Source organism: Protopterus annectens, chromosome 6.part0 (genome assembly GCF_019279795.1).
Source record: "Protopterus annectens isolate FY-2018-M chromosome 6.part0, PAN1.0, whole genome shotgun sequence".
Classification (NCBI taxonomy): Eukaryota; Metazoa; Chordata; order Ceratodontiformes; family Protopteridae; genus Protopterus; species Protopterus annectens.
In genome coordinates, this window is record NC_056737.1 from 632,275,709 (window position 1) to 632,298,281 (window position 22,573).

Consider the following 22,573-nt stretch of genomic DNA (forward strand, 5'->3'; position numbering starts at 1 on the left):
TATAAAAAGGAATGGTATCAGTTCTGAAGAAGTCCCTTATGAAGTTGTGTGGGATGAAAGCCTTTAGGTTTTATGTGTGAAAAATGGTAAACTATTTTTGCTTTTTGTTATTTGTTGTTACTGAATTAAATGTGTCTTATTAATCAACTTGACCTCATGATCTTAAGTCTCGTCATTCGCGCTGGGGTTCCAGAAGCATTTTTTTTTTAGTTCTTGGTTGTTTTTGCTTCCTGAATCCTGTATTTTGTGAAAATTTATCATGTGTTGATGACATTTTCATATGCTGTATGCTGTGGCTTCAGTGGTCCCTACTGGTCATATGTTTTTGCATGTGATTTTTATAAGACTCATCATTACACTCCATACAGACTTTTTTGTATTGCATGCCTTCTGCATTACAGCGATTGCACTTTTCTGGTGTTCAGTACTGTTCCTGTACCGTACCTTGCCCATGATGCTCCACTGCACTTTTGTCCTGTATGCTGAAGCTATAGGGCCTGTATGCTAAAGCTATAGGACCAGTTTAAGAGTATTGTCTCTTATTGTTTGGGTGGATTTCTTTTTTAATAGTCATGTTTACTAAGTTATTTTAATACTGTAGTACATATCAACAAACCCAACTAATGACTGTGACAGCCAGAGGTTTAGTCTTACAATATGCACCGCTGCTGCCAGTTAGTATTTAAGTATGTTGGCCTTAGGAGTGTTTGTCAAACTTGCACTGTCACCTTGACTGTGATACATGTTTACCCCATTTAAACATGCTTTGCACTCATCAGCTGAAGAGTGGAGCTAAAACACTGGCTTCCCAGGAATTCCTTTACCACTGACTCAGTCCAATGCCTTTCATAGTACGTTTGCCAAACAGTACCTGAAACTTGCTAAGACTGCTTTGTATTCATGAGCATGCAATATTGCAGTACAGCACTGCTAGCAGCCAGTCCAGTCTGGCACAAAATATATCAACTACTAAACACACTTAAAATGAGCCAGATAACAGTAACTGTAGCAAAGCAGTCACTCTCTGAAAGCTGGATGCCAACAATTAATACTGTTACAGTTTTGGTAATTACTTTATATATATATATATATATATATATATATATATATATATATATATATATATATATATATATATTTACATATATATGTAAATGAGCAAACAACCAGCCACAACGTTTTGGGATTGAATAATGATATAACTTACTGAAAAAATAATATATAGACAATGCGCTTTGAAATTAAATATACAAGCAGCTATGCACCTGCACATAAGTACAAAATAAAAGGCTTAAAAGAGACATCATATTTAGAAAAACACAAAGAGCTATCCGGTTCTACTCTACAGCTCTTACAATTAGTCGATGATTTACTGCAATCTGTGTACCACTACCATTTATAAAAATATAACAGTTGCAAAACACTAATAGTCAAAAGGTATGGACATAAACTCAATGACTCTTTCTGGCAAATTTTCTGCTGCCAGTCCATAAATTCAGTTGTAGTCTCCAACAAGTAGGCAAGGCAGATTGAATTTTTAAACACTTGCCCACTAACCTTGGAAATGTCAGATTACTTGAATATTGTCTAGATTTATGTCTCTTATGGCAAGCACCTTCTTTGCAGTTAATGAATCATTTCTGATTTTCCTGTTTCTTTTTTGGGTTCATATTCTCAAATCTAAACATCCTGTTTGCCAAGTCACTCAGCTGTGTAAGATGGTCTAGCACTTTTATGGCAACACAGCATTGACAGATGCGGTAGTATTTATAATACAATAACACAACAAACACTGTTAACATGTATATGTCCATTTGAAACCAGTGCTATCAACTGCATTAATTTTAGACATCTTTACACATTATTTTTTATTACTTTGATGTATGCTGTACTGGAAACAAGACATAGGTTTTCTACAGCTTTTACAGTATTTTTCTGAAAACAATATGTATATATATATATATATATATATATATATATATATATATATATATATATATTCACGTCAGCTTAGATTTTCTTTTCTACATCCACCGCCACATAGCCTTACAACCTTTTAGGAATTGAAAGAGAATATTCAGTGAATTTGCATATAACACGTTTTGCTATACGTTCACATAGTTACATAAACTCAAAATTGCATGTATAATGATAACTTGATACCTCACTACCTAAATGAGATGTAAAACGATAGTGTGTGTGTGTGTGTGTGTGTGTGTGAGAGAGAGAGAGAGTAAAAAAAGAAACATTTTAGTCTTAACTTGCAACAAAATAGTGGCACAAAAGTCCTTCAGATCAGTGAAGTTAGATGCAAATGAAATTAAAAGTGAATTAATTTGCATGTCATTTATAACATGGACACGATACTCAAAGATGATTAAGAGAAACAGTCCACCCGGGAAGTTTGAGTAACATATTCAGTATGTAAATGTTATTGTGCTGAAGTAAAATTTGTTCCTATGTAAAGCGTACAATATGCATGTATTTTAATGCTGATGTTTGACAGAGATTTAATGCAGGAAGCATTGCTGTTAAATCAGGTAGTGAGTCAGAGGTTCTGGCTGTGATAATGGCAGTGTACCCCAATGTAAGATAATATCTTTTTTAGGGAATCTACCGAATCCTAGGTAAATCCCAATAGCCTGGGTCTAAATATACACTTATTTGTGGACAGCTAGCAAAGGAAGTTTTGGAGACCTCTAATGTATGTCATAACTTGGATGCATTTAAAAGATAGCAATTTGTTGAAATTCCTTTACACATCTCCAGCACTTTAAGTATATTAAACTTAAATATCAGGATTGAGTAATATTGTTTCAAAAGTCTATGAAATGTGTAAAGTGCTTCGTGTTTTTGACACTGTACTGATGCTATTCCAGTTGAAATGCACAACAAGAAAGAAGTGACTGCAGTATTGTTTTACTGTAAGCCACAAAGGATGGATTGCCAACAACAAAACCTTTTTTGTGATTGGAGTGTAGTCCATCAATCTTACAGCAGCAGTATCCATTACTTGACTGAATGAATGAAGCTTTATTTGGGTAGCTTGTTGTAACTGTTTTAAACAAGTAGATCTGACTTCCCCACTTTTCCCTCTGGTTACATGGTGGATTGTAGTTGCATATTCCTCTGCTGCAGCATGCTGCCCAAAGTCCAAACTAATTTGACTCTGTGGATACAGTTTTCAACATGCCACCTAGTCAATTAACCTATCCTGTTCAAGATCATCAGCCCATCTTTATAGGCTGGTGACAACAGGGTTCCTACAGAAGATTAGCAAGCAGGAAGCTGACACTGCTGCTTACAGAGGTGGGTGCAGCCCACTTGAATGCTGGCATCATGCCTAGGGAAGCTATGAAGCATGGTTACTCTGAGGCATTCCCACTCCTGGTCCATACATGAGTATGCTCCTCAGACTGGTCTTCTCACATAGTCCAGATTCCACTTATGATGTGATTTCCACCAGAGATAAACAAATTGTCAAATCCTGCTCAGATGTCCTTGCTTATCCCTTCCCCTGCAAAGGGCATGCAGGTGTAGCCTCATCATTCATTCCCCACTTCCTGCAAGCTTCTTCTGAAATTAGGTGTAAATATTTGCTGAAGTTGTCAACTGTTTTCACATTCTTTATAAAACTGCCAACAAAAGCAGATACTTAAAAAAGTAAATCTCCCTTGTCATTTCATGGGTCAATGTCAGATGGTCGAATTTTCAGAAACTTGAAATTCATACATTCAATACCATCTGATGGACTTTCCGAAAACTCAAACATAAAAAAAAAAAAACACACACACACAAAAAAACACAAAAATCTACCTTTTTTAAACGTTTTTGCACCTGTGCTGATTCTTATACTCTGGTCATGTGGCTTTATCACTGTATGACCTAGAGCTTGTTATCCATTTTGGGGATTTAAGAGTGTTTTTATACATGTGTAAATTTACTTCCTAGCTCATTTACATGTTCTAATTATCAGTATTTATTTTATTAGTAGCAATCTAGTCTTCTCCACTGCTGTCATGTGTACTGATGTAATATGTATGTATGTTTCCAGTATGAAGTTCTTAATATTGGAGGCAAAAATGAGATGATTGCATCTTACTTGCTTTTGTTGACAGATGCATATTAAATAACTCTGAGCCAATGTGATCTTTTTTTAAAATTTACCAAACAAGAACAGATTTGTATTTCTGAGCTTCGGTACAGTATATCCCACTTCAGATCTCACTCAGTCTTTCAGTCTCACTTTTTCATTTCATAACAATACTCATAATAAAAACAAATATGTAGAATGAAAGTTGGACACAGAATTTCACATGTGCTTTTCTCCAGTCTGATAATTTAAACTCATCTGCTGGAAGTCATACAGTTTGTTTTGTCTTTTCGGCTTTTCCCGGTTAGGGGTCACCACAGCGGAACTCCAGTCTGCTAATGATTGGCAGTAGATTTTTATGGTACTGAGTTGCCAGCCCGATGCCCAGCCTTCAGCGAAGGCATGCCCATTCATGCATGTCTTTCGAATGCCACTCGACCGTGGGGAGGACATGCAGACTCCATACAGAAGGCACTCCAGTCGAGAATTGAACAGGAGAACCTCTTGCTGTGAGGCAACAATGCTACCGCTGCACCTTATAGACAGAACTATATATACAGATTAATAAATGTATTATTTATAATGGCAACTAAGAAGATTGTCTGTGGTGAAATGAAACTGACTGCTCTCATAAGCGAAAAGGTAAGAATATTTGCAGAAGATTTGAAATATGTCAAATGGGGTACCTATCAGTTGATCAAGTTTTCAGAAATTCAAAATTCATATGGTCATGACTATATGATCAAGTTTTTGAAAACCCGAAGCTTTTGAATGGAGATTGCAGTACAGTGCAGATCAGGGAATTTACCCTTTTCCTCACTGTAGTGCAATATTGGAGTTCATACATAAAATTTGCAAGGTGTACAAGAGGTGCAGGGGGGCTTGCCCCCCCCCACGCAAAAATGCAAAAAAGGTAGATTTTTTGTGTTTTTTTAGGTGTTTTTTTGATGTTTGAGTTTTCAGAAATTCTGTCATATGGTCTCGACCATATGAATTTCTAGTTTCTGAAAGCTCAGTCATCTGACATAGACCCATGAAATGACATGGGAGATTTACTTTTCTAATTATCTTTTTCCATTGGTGGCTTTGTAAAGAATGTAAAACAGTTGACAACTTCAGCAAATATTTACACATTTTGAGCATTTGCTAAAATCTTTTAAGCTTCTTTTCATTAGTTCAAAGAAAAGGTAAACAGTATATGTGCTGGAAATACTACATTCAAAGTCTTATTTTGCATTTGCTAAAAAGAAAAAAGACATGATTTAAAAATTTACCCAGGGTCTATTAAGAATCCTATTGCTACTGTTAACGGCTGCAGTAAAAAGGCCCTATTTCCACACTGCAGTATTTTATGATTCGTAGACACATTAGCTACCATTAGGAAAGACCTAATTATTGTCTAATTTGCATGTCTATGAATCACTGTTAACTGCAGAGTGACGATTTTTTTCAGTAGGTAACAGTGGCAGCCACATCATGTTAGTACAGGCACCTTTCTCCCCTCAGTCACTCTCGCACTTCACACAAGCACACACTACTATAAGCACATGTATCACTTACCCCCACATCTGTACTTCTTGTCAGAATATGCAGAATGTCTCTTTTTTTCCTGACCTGGTAATTCATTGATGATTATACTAAGTTCTTAAATCCAGACATTCAAGTTTCGCACTTCATATATTTTAGTAAATGGATACTAAGGCAAAAGCTGTTATCCCAGTAACTTTCTATGGTTGCACTATGAGGTTAAGAGATACGTCTAACATTTCTTGTCCCTCTCCCTTGTATATCTCGAAATGTTGTAGGCAGTGGATAATGCTTGAGATCTTCAATATATATTTAAAAATATTGTACTAAATTCTCATTTATTGTGCTGGGTTAAAGTAGAGGTTTCAGTTGTCAAGAAGTATGGTTTAAATCACTTTTCTCCACCTTTGTGCTTAGATTTTTTTCCTTTTTTTAACTTACTTATTTGTCATGCTATCCCTGGTATCTAGTGATTCCCCACATTTTTATTTTTGAAATATATACCTGTAAGAAATTCCATAAATCCTCCTGACTCACTTTGTATGTAAGAGCAGCAGACAGCCTTAGTCTGGATATGGCCACATAGAGTGAATGGATTTATTAGCTATCTCCTTCACAAAATGTCATTCGATCTGTTGGTTGTCTCCTCAAAGCTCATCGGATTTCATGCTTACTAAACGTTAGGTGCAATTTATTTCAGTCATATCAAAATAGTACAGACAGGCAGAAGCACATGGACACACACACACACACACACACACACACACACACACACACACACACACACACACACACACACACACACACATACACACTATGCTCCATGGTTCTGCTTTTTTAAGAAATATAAAAGTTACCAGAATGGTGTCTGATATATGGAACATTCAGTGAGTGTATTCTTTCTTTAATAAATCTTCTAGCTATGTACATTTCTTGAATTAATTACATAGATCTTAATGTTACTACACTGGTATTTATGTATAACTTATTGTGAACTGCAGTTTAGCACATAGCTGGGCATAACTGAGCCCAGTTGTCCCTACATTTATTCTTATTGAATATGCACCTGCATTTTCCAGTCTTACTACAAGCAAATTTGAACTTTACTGTTGAAGTGCTTGGGTTGACATCCCCTTTAACTAGTCATACAGCATAGTCCCTGATATAGCCTCCTCTACTCTCATTATGTCTATAATGAAACAGATCAACAACATTACAATGACTCAGTAAACCATACATTTTGCAATAGGGCTGTGCCCTTCTGTGCCATCTTCAAGGTATGGACACAGCCGGTTCACAAAAATATCCTAATTATGAGTTTGTAAAAAACTCAGAGAAAAAGAAAAATTAAAAAAGAGACACCCCTTTACCTTTTGCTTCAACTTTCCTGGTCTCCAAGATAGTATTAAAGGAAAACTCTACCTTACAGTTTAACTCAACTCATAGGTTGCTTTTATCCCTACAATATGATTCCAGTACTGTAGAGGTACCTGAAACCTACTAGCACTTTATAAAACTTTCATTTCCTCACTTTGGTATCAAAGAAAGGGAAAGATCATCCACTTTTTTTAAGCTTAACTTCTGACGTAAGTTGCAAAGGAATTTGTCTACACTTGCATGACATACCACAGACACAGAGAAATTTGTAGTCAGGAGCTCAGGCTGCTGTAAACAAGACAGAGAGCTGTGAAACTGTTTTCTATTGACTTAATTGCAGGGAGGAAGATAACTTACACTGATTCACAGCTGCTTCCAATGAAACCATGCCTTTCACAGCAAAACAGAGCAATTAGATCAGTTAATGGTTCAAAGGCAGTTGTTACCTCTTTTGACAAATTTACATAAGCAGCATCCCAGTATTGAAATGCTAAGCTTTAAATGTTTGTTGTTTATATTAGTTTACATTTTAAGATGACTTGATTGTAGTATCAAAGATGTCTGTGACTTTTAGAGAAAAGCCAGAAAATATTTTTTTCTTGTAATTCTTGTAAAGTATTAGCACATTTACCAAAGTGTAAGGGGAAGGGCTGTCAATTCATTTTGGACTACAAAAAGATACTTTTAACAAAGGCCTGCAATTTAGCAACTGCTTTGGTTGCAGCTATATAATTCCTTAGAATGCTATAAAATAAGCCCTAAAGCACACACAGATGAGGGCCATCCAAGAAATAAAAGAAGCAGTCATGTTACAGACAGTATATAAGATGACAGTGACTGACACTAATCCCACTGTCACTGGAATGGGAATACACCACTATTTCCTTATTCTAGCATAACTCATATAAAGCACAATTGAACTGGATTATGGGAAAGAGAAAGGCTTGAAAAATAAGATCACGTTGATATGTCAAGCCCCACTGACAGCCATTTTCCAGAAAACATATTAAAATTCTATAAGAAGCAGTCAGACTGATTTTGAGATGTTAAAATAACTTTGAAAACAGAGACAGCGTGAAAAAATAGATTCGTTTAGTTCTAAGGTGGAGTTTTCCTTTAAACAGCATCTTTGGTAAAAAGCAACATATGCACAGAATCACAGTATTTCAAATATCAACAAAACTTATAAAACAAATCATAGTATTTCTGCTTTCATTACCAGCTGATGCTCTGAATGCATCTGGTCTGGATTTGTGACTGAACTCTCTTACCTCATCTATTTATGTCCCTCTTTGTTCCTGTCCCCTGTAAAAGACTGAAAGAGAATATAGGCTTTGAAGATAGTATGTCCTTTGTCATGTGTTCCACTGCTGGCCTCTAAAAGGCTAATGCATTACAAAGCTATTGGAGAGATGGTAAGTAACACAGTAGCAACTCTTAACTGATTGTGCACTACTGTATTTAACTGAACCATTAGTTGCCTAACTGTGAGAAACCTAAGCAGTGCATAATCGAACACAGTAAATGCACTCTTCCTAGTAGTTTTGACCTAGTCAGTTCCATACTTGTAAATCTTAGTTTCATAGTTTCATAGGTTAGTATTAAGCTAACTGCCCTTGTGAGCCATTTTAAGCCTAGCCAATTATCCCTTGTGAGGCTCAAACCCTGCACCTTGTGTTTGTAAGAAAACCACCTTAACCATTAGGCCACCCTCCCTGATAGCCCCTTAGGGCTATCATTATATCTGAAGACACAAATTAACTGCAGTTAACCATGCAGGACGCTTACGAGTTAAACCAGAACAAAAACAAATACCGACTAGTAGAAACGCTTAATTTATTAGATAAAAAACAGAGCTTTCAGGAAAACACCCTTCATCAGTATTCATCATTCATTTAAAAATCAATCTTTTTATACCTTAACAAAATACAGCACATGACACAGCCAACCAATAGGAATCAATAAATAATTAATTAAAAATGCAAATTGTTTATCATTCAATCTAACTTATTAAAACTACTTTATTTTTAATTGAGTGAATGATGAATACTGATGAAGGGTGTTTTTCCTGAAAGCTCTGTTTTTTATGTAATAAATTAAGCATTTCTACTAGCTGGTATTTGTTTTCATTCTGGCTATTATCATATCACAATTGGTTTGTCTTATGTACATCAAGGATTCACAAAATGCAAATCAAATTTTAATGCAGCCAGGTATTAAGCTTCAAAGACATAACATAGCACACATTCAAGAAACAGTAATGACATGTTAATTAAAACTGATACAGTACAGAGTTCTGAGACATTTCTGACAATCTAATTTGTAAATGGGAACACTTATTTGAGTAGACAAAAAATATGAAATATCTGTGTTCTCTTCTGGGCTTCAATATGATAGGTACACAACGACAATTAAACTTATCTCTGTAATATATTACTAAAAGTAAAGTCCAAAAAACAGGAAAACCTCACCAAAGGCAACCATTTAAGCAAAGTGTCAATAATCCAAATGAAGCAGTTGCCACCAATATGAGAAAGTATTTATTCGTTCATAGGTTCATAGGTTCATACTAGGCTATCTGCCCTGGGGCATTTATAAGCCTAGCCGGAGTGTGTTTGGCTTTCGCCACCCTTAGATTTGAGTTTGCTGTGCCCTTTTTCTGCTATTTTATCTGTTGTTCTTATACCAGAGACAGATAAATACTTTCTCATATTGGTGGCAACTGCTTCATTTGGATTCTTGACACTTTACTATATTACTGATTGCTTATTAAGTATATTGTTTATTTTAACAGTTCTGACTGTCCATTTTGCAACCTCTTAGAAAAAGTATCTAATATATATTCCTGCCAATGTTAACTAGATAAAATATCAGTCAACATTCATGATATAAACCCATTTCTGACTTACAACTTGATCATTTAACATCAAGCATATCAGTAACTCGGACTGAAAAAACACCATATATGTATTTAACAAAACATCATTTTATGCAATAATTAAAGCAACACAATATAGACACTGTTACATTTAGCAACAAAATGGCGGTTTAATTTTCCCATTGCCATAGGTTCATAAGTAAATACTAGGCTATCAGTCTACAGACTATTACAAGCTTAGCCAAAAACTAGAGGTCAGAATCAAACCTTTATCTTACATCTGAGAGGTAAAGACCTTAACTATTTTAACAGCCCCTGCCCCCAAACTATCTTTAACCTGGATTTGCACCCTGCATTACCTCTATTCTTGCTCTGCTTAGTAACTTTCCTAAAGAATTTATTATGTAAGTGTTCACACACTTCTGAAAATGCATTTTAATCAGAAAATTAATTATGTATCAGAAATATAAATATCATTATAGACAAGCACAGAAAGTACAGCTGACATATTCATAAGGCAAATGTGTGCATTTAGAGTTGGAGCTGGCATATCCAGAATGATCAGAATTACAAGCCTGTATTGCACAGTTTTGGTTCAGTGACATAAATATGTTGATTCCTATTATTTTACCTTAACAGTTTGACATATTGTTAATTGCACCTTATTAGCTAAACAGGAATAGAAAAATTAGCAGACTAGGGAAATATCACTTCTTAAATTACAGTAAATTATGTCCAAATCCTTTAAAAAAGAAAAGGCTCCGAGAAACCACTCTTCAACCTTTGAAAACCCACAATAAGGCTACTCCCTCCACGTAATAGCTAGCTCCAAGATGGTCCATTGGGCGGGTATTATATATCCCTTTTCTTGTAGTTGCTGGTATGCAAGCACTACATATGTATCCCAGGTCCTTCCTTAAATAAAAACAATTTTTTTAATTCTGTTCAGTTAAAAATGACATATTGCCTGCTTCAAAGTACTGGTTCAAACACTAATAACACTTTCCTCGGAGTAAATTTCTTGTTATAGTAACTTGGCTCAATATGATAAGAAATTACTCATTCATTGGAAGTCACTTCCAGCTACCTTTCTTCCTTGAATGCAAACCTCCATTTACTGACAACTATATGCTCCGCTTCCTCGGTAGGTACTTCCAAAGTTCTAAGTCAATAAATTGCCTATATGCAAAGCACTGGAGTAAGTTACAAAATGTTCCTTACTTCGAAGCCAACCTGTAACCTTTTTTATGCTCATTCTGATGAAGATAGTTGATCGAAAACGTATTTTGGATTTCCAGCGTTATTTTTCATTGTACTTTAATAAACGGAGTTTCTGGTGGAGTGCGAGCTTCCATTGTGGTGTCCTTGGCAAAATTCAGCAGTTGTTACTAGTTTAATTCATTTTGCCTTCATCTCTTTGTGGTTTCTTCTATTATTCATCCTATTCCTGGCTCCTTTTTCAGCATTGATAGTATCCCTGATGATTGGTGTGTGTATATCTACTTGTACCTGCCGCATTTTGCCTGCATCAGTCTGTTGCCCTCTTTTCCGAAAATCTTTAGGCTCTTCTATTTTCTGCTGATGTCTTTCTTTCCTGGGCCATTCAAAAAGGTGGCCTGCTGCAAAGTCATCAAAATCCCTCTTAAGTTTACCTATTTTAATCAGTTTGAGCCTATTGTCATAGGCATCCAGTTTATCCTGTAATCTCTCTAGTTTGACTATGTCATTATCTGATAGCATCAACTGTTCTAATTCTTTTTGCTTGGTCTGTATAAACTGTGAGATTTCAGTCTCTTGAGGCTTGAAGTACTCCATGATTAACTTCATGTATTGAAAACTGGTCTCTATGTTTATTTGTTGCCATCTGGCCAATAAATCCGGGTATGTGTTTCCATAAGTAGGCATGCATCCAACTCTCAAGCCCCTTGGGATGACATTATGGTGAAGGCAGGCTTCCATGTGGAAGCATTGCCATTGTAATCTTTTCAATTTGTACACTGCGTTTTCAACATCACTATATAAGTTTTCAAAAGCTACGTCTATTGCTTCTCCATTATCCACCACTGCTCCATCAGTAATGTCTATTGATAGTAGTGGATTACTGGTGTTCAAAGTCAAAGGAGGACCTTTTTTCTTTGTCTCTATGTTAGATACTTGTATCTCTTCCATATTTAAAGTCAATGTGCAGGGCTTGTTACTATAAATATATTAAAATGTAAAAATAAAGTAAGCAAGCTCTAGCCTAGGGAGTACGCCTTCACCATATGAAAATGAAAAGCCACAATAAGGCTACTCCCTCCACGTGGTAGCTAGCTCCAAGATGGCCCATTTGGCGGGTATTATATATCCCCTTTCTTGTAGTTGCTGGGATGCAAGCACTACATATGTATCCCAGGTCCTTCCTTAAATAAAAACAATGTTTTAATTCTGTTCAGTTAAAAACAACATATTGCCTACTTCAAAGTACTGGTTCAAATACTAATAATACTTTCCTCGGAGCAAATTTCTTGTTATAGTAACTTGGCTCAATATGATAAGAAATTACTCATTCATTGGAAGTCACTTCCAGCTACCTTTCTTCCTTGAATGCAAACCTCCATTCATCGTCAACTATATGCTCTGCTTCCTCAGTAGGTACTTCCAAAGTTCTAAGTCAATAAATTGCCTGTGTGCAAAAGCACTAGAACAAGTTACAAAAAGTTCCTTACTTGGAAGCCAACCTGTAACCTGCATACAGCCTGTGTGTAAAGTGTGTGTGTGGGGGGGGGGGGGGACAAGTCCCAAAGCTCTTCCTTCTTCTAAAGCCAATTGGTTCCAATAGGCATCCCGTGTTCAAGGTCACCGGAATGAATTTCCAAAGTCTAAGACCAACTTCAAATCGGCGTGCTGCCTGTGCACTTAAACGAATTCCAGGATAAATAATTCTTCCTTCCTCTGAAGCCAACTGGAATCAGCAAACTGCCTGTTTGCAAAGTCTCTGGAGCAGGTTCCAAAATATTCCTAGTTCTGAAGCCAACTTCAAATAAGCATGATGCTTGTGTTCAAAAATGGACTCAGGAACGGATAAGCGCTTTCGGTTGTAAACCTTCTTCAGATCCTATGTTTATCTGCTTTGCTCTTCCTTTTATACTGTGTGTATTCTAGGTATTGACCAATGAGGTATTATATTCAAATAAGACTCTCTGCCTTCATTATTCATTAGTTACACTTGCTATTTGTATCCAATATGTCTTTTTATATACACTGCCAAATCAGTTTAACTTCCTGAGTTCCTGCAAGCATGTCACTGGTTATTCTGTCCTCTTGGGAGGAGTCCATTCTTGTATGTTCTTTAGTAGCTGGTTGTATAGCTTTACTGTCATGTTATTCAGTCCTATTTCCTAGTCGTTTTATAACAGAAGTTTATTATCGCCCCCTAAGCCTCCTTTCTTTTAGTACTGGTTTTAAGGGGACTACTGTGTTAAGGCCAGGACTTTGGCATGCAAGTTCATAATCCATTCCATTTCTATTTTTTCAGTTCTGTTGAATAAATCTCCACCTCGTGCTGTAACTGAAACATGAGTTAATATCATAAATTTAAAGCTATGCCCTGGATTATGCTTTATATGCTGATACAAAGCATTAACTTCTATCTTGTTGTTGATGTCTCTTAGATGCCGTAAAATACATTCTTTGAACTTTCTGTTAGTTTTGCCCACATAAAACGACATACATCCTTCACAGCTGGCTATATATATATATATCACATTCTCTGTATTGGAATTTCCATTCCCTTTATATGAATATACTTTATGTGTGATAGGATGTTGGAACACATTAGTCATATTAATATATTTGAATGCCTTACACTTCCCACATTTGAAAGTTCCTTTTTTCTTTACTACTCTTCCCTGTGTTGATTCTGTTCTATTGTTACACAATGGACTTTTCAAGTTCTTCTTGTTTTTATATGTGAATTTGGGTTTTTCTCCTACTATACTTTTAATTTTAGGATCCACTGTTAAAACTGGCCAATATATTTGAATAACTTTGTTTATTTGTTTATTGTCTGGTGCATAAGTTAGTATACATCTTAAGGACTCTTGGGTTTCATTATTCTTCTGTCCTTTTACATGTTTGTAATGATAATATGGTTTTCCTTTGCCTCCTCATAATTCCATCACTTGTTCAAAGTCTATCTGATTCTTCCTATACCCTCTAGTTACTAAGTTATCCACCAAATGGTTGAACTCTTGTTGAAATGTATCCTCCTTGGTACATATGACTTGATTTTCAAATATGTTGTTTAAAATATGTGTGGGGTGCATGCTAGTTCTATGCAGCATGTGGTTCTTCCATGTAGCTTTCCTATGTAGGGCCGTCTCTACAGTTCCCTTTTTAAAGATAATACTTATATCCAGGAAGTCAATACTTTCCTGGGAGTATTTGGATTCAAACTTCAAAAAGTCCATTGCAGATGTTAGATATCTTAGAAACTGTTGGTATTGATGGACTTCTCCTTTCCATAATAATAGTATGTCATCCACAAACCAACCATAGAACAGTACTTGCTCTTTCCATATGTTATCTTTACTATTCATCCATTGTAACTCCCACTGTGCTAGTACTATGTTCGCATAGCTATTAGCACAGGGGGTGCCCATGGCAACCCCCCATTTTTGCCAATAGATATTTTTGTCATAAATGAACACATTACTACTTAGTATAATGTCCAAAAGGCCACAGATAACATCAACTTTCATTGTCATGTTGTTAGTGCATGAGAGCTGCCTTACAGCTTCTATCCCATATTCACTGGGGATACATGTAAATAGACTATTAACATCTAGGGTTACCAATAATAAGTCAGTGATGTTATCCAAATCTTTCATAGTTTCTTGTAGTCTCTCCAAGAGGTGTGCCGTGTCCTTCAATACTGTTCTCGCTTTGTGCATTCGTTTTTTAAATTCATCCTCCACATATATTGAAAGTGGTTCCGTGATCCATCCTCTGCCAGATACTAAGGGTCTGAGAGGTGGATCCAGTAGATTTTTATGCACTTTCGGTATTCCTTTAATTTCTGGCACTGTAGGGTGGGATACTTCAAAAAACTCAAACAGTTCTTCATCTAATTCTCTGCACGTCAACTTATCATATAAATCATCTTTCACTTTTTTTATTAGTTCTTGTAGCTGAGCCTTGCTAATTCTTCTATAAGTTGAAGCATCACTCAACATTTTCAGCATTTTTCTGTTGTAATGTTCTTTATCCATAACTACTAGGGCTACTCCTTTATCTGCGGGCTTGATTATTATTTCTTTATTTTGCTGTAATCCCTTCAGGGCTGTTTTTTCTTTCCTAGTCACATTATGAAACTGTTTTCCTTTATTACTCTGCTTCAATTGTGCTATCACCTCTTCACATAATTTTATAAACATTTCCACTGCTGGGGGATTTATAGGTACTAATGTACTAGGTTTCTTGTACACAACGCCACTGTTACTATCTTCTTTTATATTCATTCTACCATCAAAAATATATTTTAAAGTGATATTTCTTCCAAAACCTTTGAGGTCAGTGATGACCTCGCTCAGTTCAGACTTCAATGAGGGTATAAAACTAAGTCCTTTCTGTAGTAGGTCATTTTCTTCTTTAGTCATCTTATATTTAGAGATGTTAATCACCAATGAATTAACCTCATTCTTTAAGTGATGTGGTTCTTCTAAGTCACTTTTCTTTTCTTCCTTTCCCTGCTTAAGGATCTGGGTACTCTGCTTTCTTTGTTCTGTAACAGAAAAGGAAGCTGTTGAAAGATGGGTATATGGATCGTGCCTTTTTTGGCACCGTTCCTATCTCTCCTTTAGGAGCATCCTTTCCTTTCTTCTCTCTTTGTGAGGTATCTTTTCCTTCTATTGTTGGTGTAGATATAATTTCTAAGTCTCCCAATAATATGCTTCCATTATTCATCCTATTCCTGGCTCCTTCTTCAGCATTGATAGTACCCCTGATGATTGGTGCGTGTATATCTACTTGTACCTGCCGCATTTTCCCTGCATCAGTCTGTTGCCTTCTTTAACGAAAATCTTTAGGCTATTCTATTTTCTGCTGATGTCTTTCTTTCCTGGGCCATTCAAAAAGGTGGCCTGCTGCAAAGTCATCAAAATCCCTCTTAAGTTTACCTATTTTAATCAGTTTGAGCCTATTGTCATAGGCATCCAGTTTATCCTGTAATCTCTCTAGTTTGACTATGTCATTATCTGATAGCGTCACCTGTTCTAATTCTTTTTGTTTGGTCTGTATAAACTGTGAGATTTCAGTCTCTTGAGGCTTGAAGTACTCCATGATTAACTTAATGTATTGAAAACTGGTCTCTATGTTTATTTGTTGCCATCTGGCCAATAAATCCGGGTATGTGTTTCCATAAGTAGGCATGCATCTAACTCTCAAACCCCTGGGGATGACATTATGGTGAAGGCAGGCTTCCATGTGGAAGCATTGCCATTGTAATCTTTTCAATTTGTACGCTGCGTTTTCAACATCACTATATAAGTTCTCAAAAGCTACGTCTATTGCTTCTCCATTATCCACCACTGTTCCATCAGTAATGTCTATTGATAGTAGTGGATTACTGGTGTTCAAAGTCAAAGGAGGACCTTTTTTCTTTGTCTCTATGTTAGATACTTGTATCTCTTCCATATTTAAAGTCAGTGTGCAGGGCTTGTTACTATAAATATATCAAAATGTAAAAATAAAGTAAGCAAGCTCTAGCCTAGGGAGTACGCCTTCACCATATGAAAATGAAAAGCCACAATAAGGCTACTCCCTCCACGTGGTAGCTAGCTCCAAGATGGCCCATTTGGCGTGTGTTATATATCCCCTTTCTTGTAGTTGCTGGGATGCAAGCACTACATATGTATCCCAGGTCCTTCCTTAAATAAAAATAATGTTTTAATTCTGTTCAGTTAAAAACAATATATTGCCTACTTCAAAGTACTGGTTCAAATACTAATAACACTTTCCTCAGTGCAAATTTCTTGTTATAGTAACTTGGCTCAATATGATAAGAAATTACTCATTCATTGGAAGTCACTTCCAGCTACCTTTCTTCCTTGAATGCAAACCTCCATTCACCGTCAACTATATGCTCTGCTTCCTCAGTAGGTACTTCCAAAGTTCTAAGTCAATAAATTGCCTGTGTGCAAAAGCACTAGAACAAGTTACAAAAAGTTCCTAACTTGGAAGCCAACCTGTAACCTGCATACAGCCTGTGTGTAAAGTGTGGGGTGGGGGAGGGACAAGTCCCAAAGCTCTTCCTTCTTCTAAAGCCAATTGGTTCCAATAGGCATCCCGTGTTCAAGGTCACTGGAATGAATTTCCAAAGTCTAAGACCAACTTCAAATCGGCGTGCTGCCTGTGCACTTAAACGAATTCCAGGATAAATAATTCTTCCTTCCTCTGAAGCCAACTGGAATCAGCAAACTGCCTGTTTGCAAAGTCTCTGGAGCAGGTTCCAAAATATTCCTAGTTCTGAAGCCAACTTCAAATAAGCATGCTGCTTGTGTTCAAAAATGGACTCAGGAACGGATAAGCGCTTTCGGTTGTAAACCTTCTTCAGATCCTATGTTTATCTGCTTTGCTCTTCCTTTTATACTGTGTGTATTCTAGGTATTGACCAATGAGGTATTATATTCAAATAAGACTCTCTGCCTTCATTATTCATTGGTTACACTTGCTATTTGTATCCAATCTGTCTTTTTATATACACTGCCAAATCAGTTTAACTTCCTGAGTTCCTGCAAGTATGTCACTGGTTATTCTGTCCTCTTGGGAGGAGTCCATTCTCATATGTTCTTTAGTAGCTGGTTGTATAGCTTTACTGTCATGTTATTCAGTCCTATTTCTTAGTGGTTTTATAATAGAAGTTTAATATCGCCCCCTAAGCCTCCTTTCTTCTAGTACTGGTTTTAAGGCGACTACTGCATTAAGGCCAGGACTTTTGCTTAGAGGAAAGTGTTATTAGTGTTTGAACCAGTACTTTGAAGTAGGCAATATGTCATTTTTAACTGAACAGAATTAAAAAATAGTTTTTATTTAAGGAAGGACCTGGGATACATATGTAGTGCTTGCATACCAGCAACCACAAGAAAGGGGATATATAATACCCGCCAAATGGACCATCTTGGAGCTAGCTACCATGTGGAGGGAGTAGCCTTATTGTGGCTTTTCATTTTCATATGGTGAAGGTGTACTCCCTAGGCTAGAGCTTGCTTACTTTATTTTTTTCACTCTTCAACCTTTGGTTTCTATAAAATCAAAAGCAGTGCTACCAAAGTTAAAAAATGTAAAAGAAGGAGCAAATGAGTTAATATCTGAAAGTCATACAAAAATTAACTGCAGGACCAAGGCTATTAACTTGAAGAGCAGAATCATAACAGGCAAGTTCAAAGGTACAACTTATAACCTACCCTGAAATTGAGCAGCCATGGTTATAATGAGCATGTCTAAGCAATCCTACATTGGTTTTGATTTACTGTGGCGTTGACTGGTAAGATAAGTTTTATTTGAATTTATTTTGTATTTGTTATCACTGTTTTTAACTGTTTGTAGGTAGGAAGGGATAGCTTGTTAACAAGATTTACTTTGATTCATATTTTGGTGTTTTACCTGTAATTTCACTTTTGGTTGTTAGAAAGGGATAAGTTTTAGACAGTCAAGCTGTAGACACCCCAAGGAGCATAGACAGCTATAAATTCACACAGACTGCAGAGAGCAAAATTCTGACTATATTTAACCAATCCTACCTTGGTTTGTGATTTATTGATCTTTACTGTTAAAAAGAAATGCGACTTCATTTGATAGTGAGCAGAAGCTACTGCGAGCAATGTAAAGGAATTACAACGTTTGTCTGGCTTGCAGAACATCTATGATCAGGACAACTTTACTGTACTTAAGTTGTTATTTAGTTGCATATTTCTGATGTGATTTTTTTGTCATAGAAGTTGATTTATGTTCTCTTTGCATTCTGTGGCTACTGTTTTTAATTATTCTTTTCTTTTACAATATTTTATTAATTTGAAGCTGAATAATGATTCCTTAAGTGAGCATGCAGTTAATGATTTGCTAATGCACAAATATCTTGTACAGTGCAATAAATGCTATGCATATTTAAAGGTAACATTTGATAACACTGGTGATCTCTGTTCCTCGTGTCAAACGTTGGGTGATTTGCTTACCATTTTTAGTAGTAAATCTAGACTTGATGATGATTGCATTTATACAATTGGCATGGCTTGGAGAATTGTTGTTTCATATATTAATGACTGGATTGATGAAATAAATAATGTTAGGAAAAGAACAAATAGAACACATTTAGGAAATGGTGCATCTATTGTCTGCAAAGATAATTCAACCTCTATGAAACAAGATGATGCCCCTGACATCTTTGGAATTCTGCATGCAAGTATTCAGCAATCTGAGGATCTAGTTTGTTTAGAAGGAAACAAAAAAAGAAAGGAAAAAATTCACAACAAATAACAAAGAAGAAAAAATCTGATTAATAAAGGAAAGATAATACGTAGTAAAAAGGACACTGCTTTATGTAACACACAGGTTACAGGGAATGATGATATTTTTCAGTCAGAAAACCTTCAGTCTACAGAAAAAGGCATAATTTTTCCAACAGAGATGGTAGAAAAAGGAGGCAAGGGACAAGTGAAAGGAAAAAAAATCAAAATTGAATGTGGAAGGATTGAAGAACATTACTGTAAAAAAAGAAGAGAAAGACAGAAATTGACTACATGGTTCAAGCTGTGGAGTAACAATACCTTCTGGCTGAGAATTTAATACACAATGAAAACAGTGGGATTAATAAGACTAATGGTGATGAAGATCTATCCTTCATGACAATTGATAGAGCAAATATTACTGTATTAGAAGCTGAAGATTCTTCAGAGCTGGCTAGCAAATATATTCTTGTAAATGGAGATTCAGTTATTAGAGGAATTGATACTTATATTTGCAGAGAAGATAATAAGCATCGAATAGTGCTATGCTTGCTAGGAGCAAAAATAGAAGATATGAGACAAGCCTTGTAATATCTTAATGTAAAAAAGTACGGATTCATTCTCATTCATGCTGGTACAAATTATGTAATTCACAAGGATTCTCTGACTGTTAGTATGGAACTGACAGCCCTTTAGATAGTATAGCTTGTACTCGTGATAGGATGTATTTTTCACAAATAACCTGTAAAAAGGATAGTCAGGTCACTGTGAATGAAAATATTTTTTGAGTAAATACCTACATGGAAAAAATGTCCTGTTTTAAATATGGAAATTTGTAGAGCATCCAAGCCTAATTTTGGGCACACGTGTTCAGACAGGATGGTGAGCATTTGTCAAGATCAGGGAAGGTAATTTTTGCAGCAGATATTTTGCAATATGTGACAATGCAAGGAAGGATTTTTGCCAGGTTGAACATTTAACAATTTGCAGATAGGAACATTTGATGCATCTCTGATGGTTGTTAATGTTAGGAGCATTAATAATAAAGCTTTTTTTATTGGAAAATTTGATAAGTTCCCACAGCACTGATGTTGTTATTGTTTGTGAAGCATGGTTAAAAAACAATGACTTGAAACCAGTTCTGTCAAGGTATAAATGTTTTACTGTAACAGACATTCTAACAAAAAATCAGGTGGAGGTGTTATGATAGGGATTAAAGATAATTATGAGGCCTATGATTATTACATGTTCAGTGATAACACCAATGCAATAAAGTGTGTAACTATGACAATAAAGACGATCCTGGGACAATTGTTGGTGTGTACAGACCAGCAAAGTCAAGTGCAGATGACCTAGAAGAATTCATGCATTTCTTGAGTGAAACACAGGAGTGAAGAATAATATTAGCTGGGGGCATAAATTTAGCAGAAACAGACAGGAATAATATTGATTCAACAATGTTAGTAAGGAAATTATTCACAACATATATTCAGGAACATCAATTGCTTCAGATTGTAAAAAAAAAAAAAAACTAAAAAAAAAAACTTAATTACTGTTACTTTAAGTCAAGTTTTGCCACCATTGATGTGCAGTGATCATGGGGTTATAAAGGTTAATTTGTTGTTAAATAATTCTGATAAACTGAAATCTAAACTAATGCACAGAAGGTTAATTACAGATTATATGGAAGCAAAACAGTCACTATGTAAAACTAACAGGAGTGAGGTGTTCAGTGAAAAAACTGCAGATGGAATGTGGAAAGTTTTGAAAGAAAAATTGTTTGAGTGCAGAAAATAAAAAAAATATTTAACATCAAGATCTAGACATACAATTTCAGGGGGATATATTTTCATAAGAACAATATATCTGATTAAGGTGAGAGACAAAAAATATAAGAAATGGAAGAGAGGTCAAACTACAACTTTAAAAACTGAAATAAACAAGCTAGACAAACAGATTAAGCATAGTGTGAGAAAAGATCAAAAAAACTTTGAAGAAAATGTATATACAGCTATTGAGCATAATAGAAAACCTTTTTATAAATACATAAGATGTGGAAGGACTTAAGACACACAAATTGATAAACTGTGTGCAGATTCTAAAATTTATTCTCAGACTTAACAGATTATAGATATATTTACAGAATGTTATGCAAAACAGTTTGACTCCAGAAAAGGGGTGATAAGTTGTCCTAGTGACATCCAAGTAACCCTACTTACTGGAATCAAATTAGATTATATTGAAAAAGAATTGTGTAAACTGGATCCAAACAAAGCACAAGGAGGAGACAGAATTAATAACAATAACCTGAGAACACCTCAGCAAGAACTTACAGTACCATTATATCTATTATTCACTAGGTCATATAAATATGGGGAGATTCCTCAAGATGGGAGACATGCACTTATTAAACCTGTCTTCAATGGACAGGGAGGTAGGACAACCCCAGAGTCATATAGACCCTTAAGTCTACTTTCATGTTATGGAAAATTAATTGAGAAGGTAATATTGGATAAGTTATTGTCAGAGCTGGATAGGTTGGGACTTGAAACCATATATCAGCATGCATATGTTGAAAATAGATCTATTACTACCTGTAGCATGATGTTCTATAACAATATAATAACAGATTTGAATGAAAAATTGTGCTGTGATGTAATTTATATAGATTTAACTTCAGCATTTGACAGGGTCATACACAAAACACTGATCAATAAATTAGTACAGCTTGGTATTGATGTACTCTTGATAAGATGGATAACTACATGGCTTACAAATAGGATATGGCAAGTATCATACAGCAACTGGACAGGTGAAATCCTTGGTTACAGTCAGGGTGTCCCATAGGGCTCTGTTCTAGGCCCTTACTTGTTTAGTTTAGATTGTATCTCTCGGACCAAACTTTTTCATCTGAGGTGTTCTACAGTGTATATGCAGATGACCTGAAATTGGGTAAATTGATTACATGTGTTACAGATAAGGCATGTCTGCAAAATAAAAGGCACTAGAGATATTTAATACATTTATTTCTGTTTAGTTTGGATGCTGGTTGGTCATATTTTCATTTTATTTTCTGCTATGTATTGTTGTTGATGTCTGCAAATAACTTGACTAAATTGACCATTTGGGCACAGGAGAATAATATGTTGATAAATACATAAAAAAACTAAGCATATGAGATTTGGGAGACATAAACTGAAAGGTGAATATTTAATA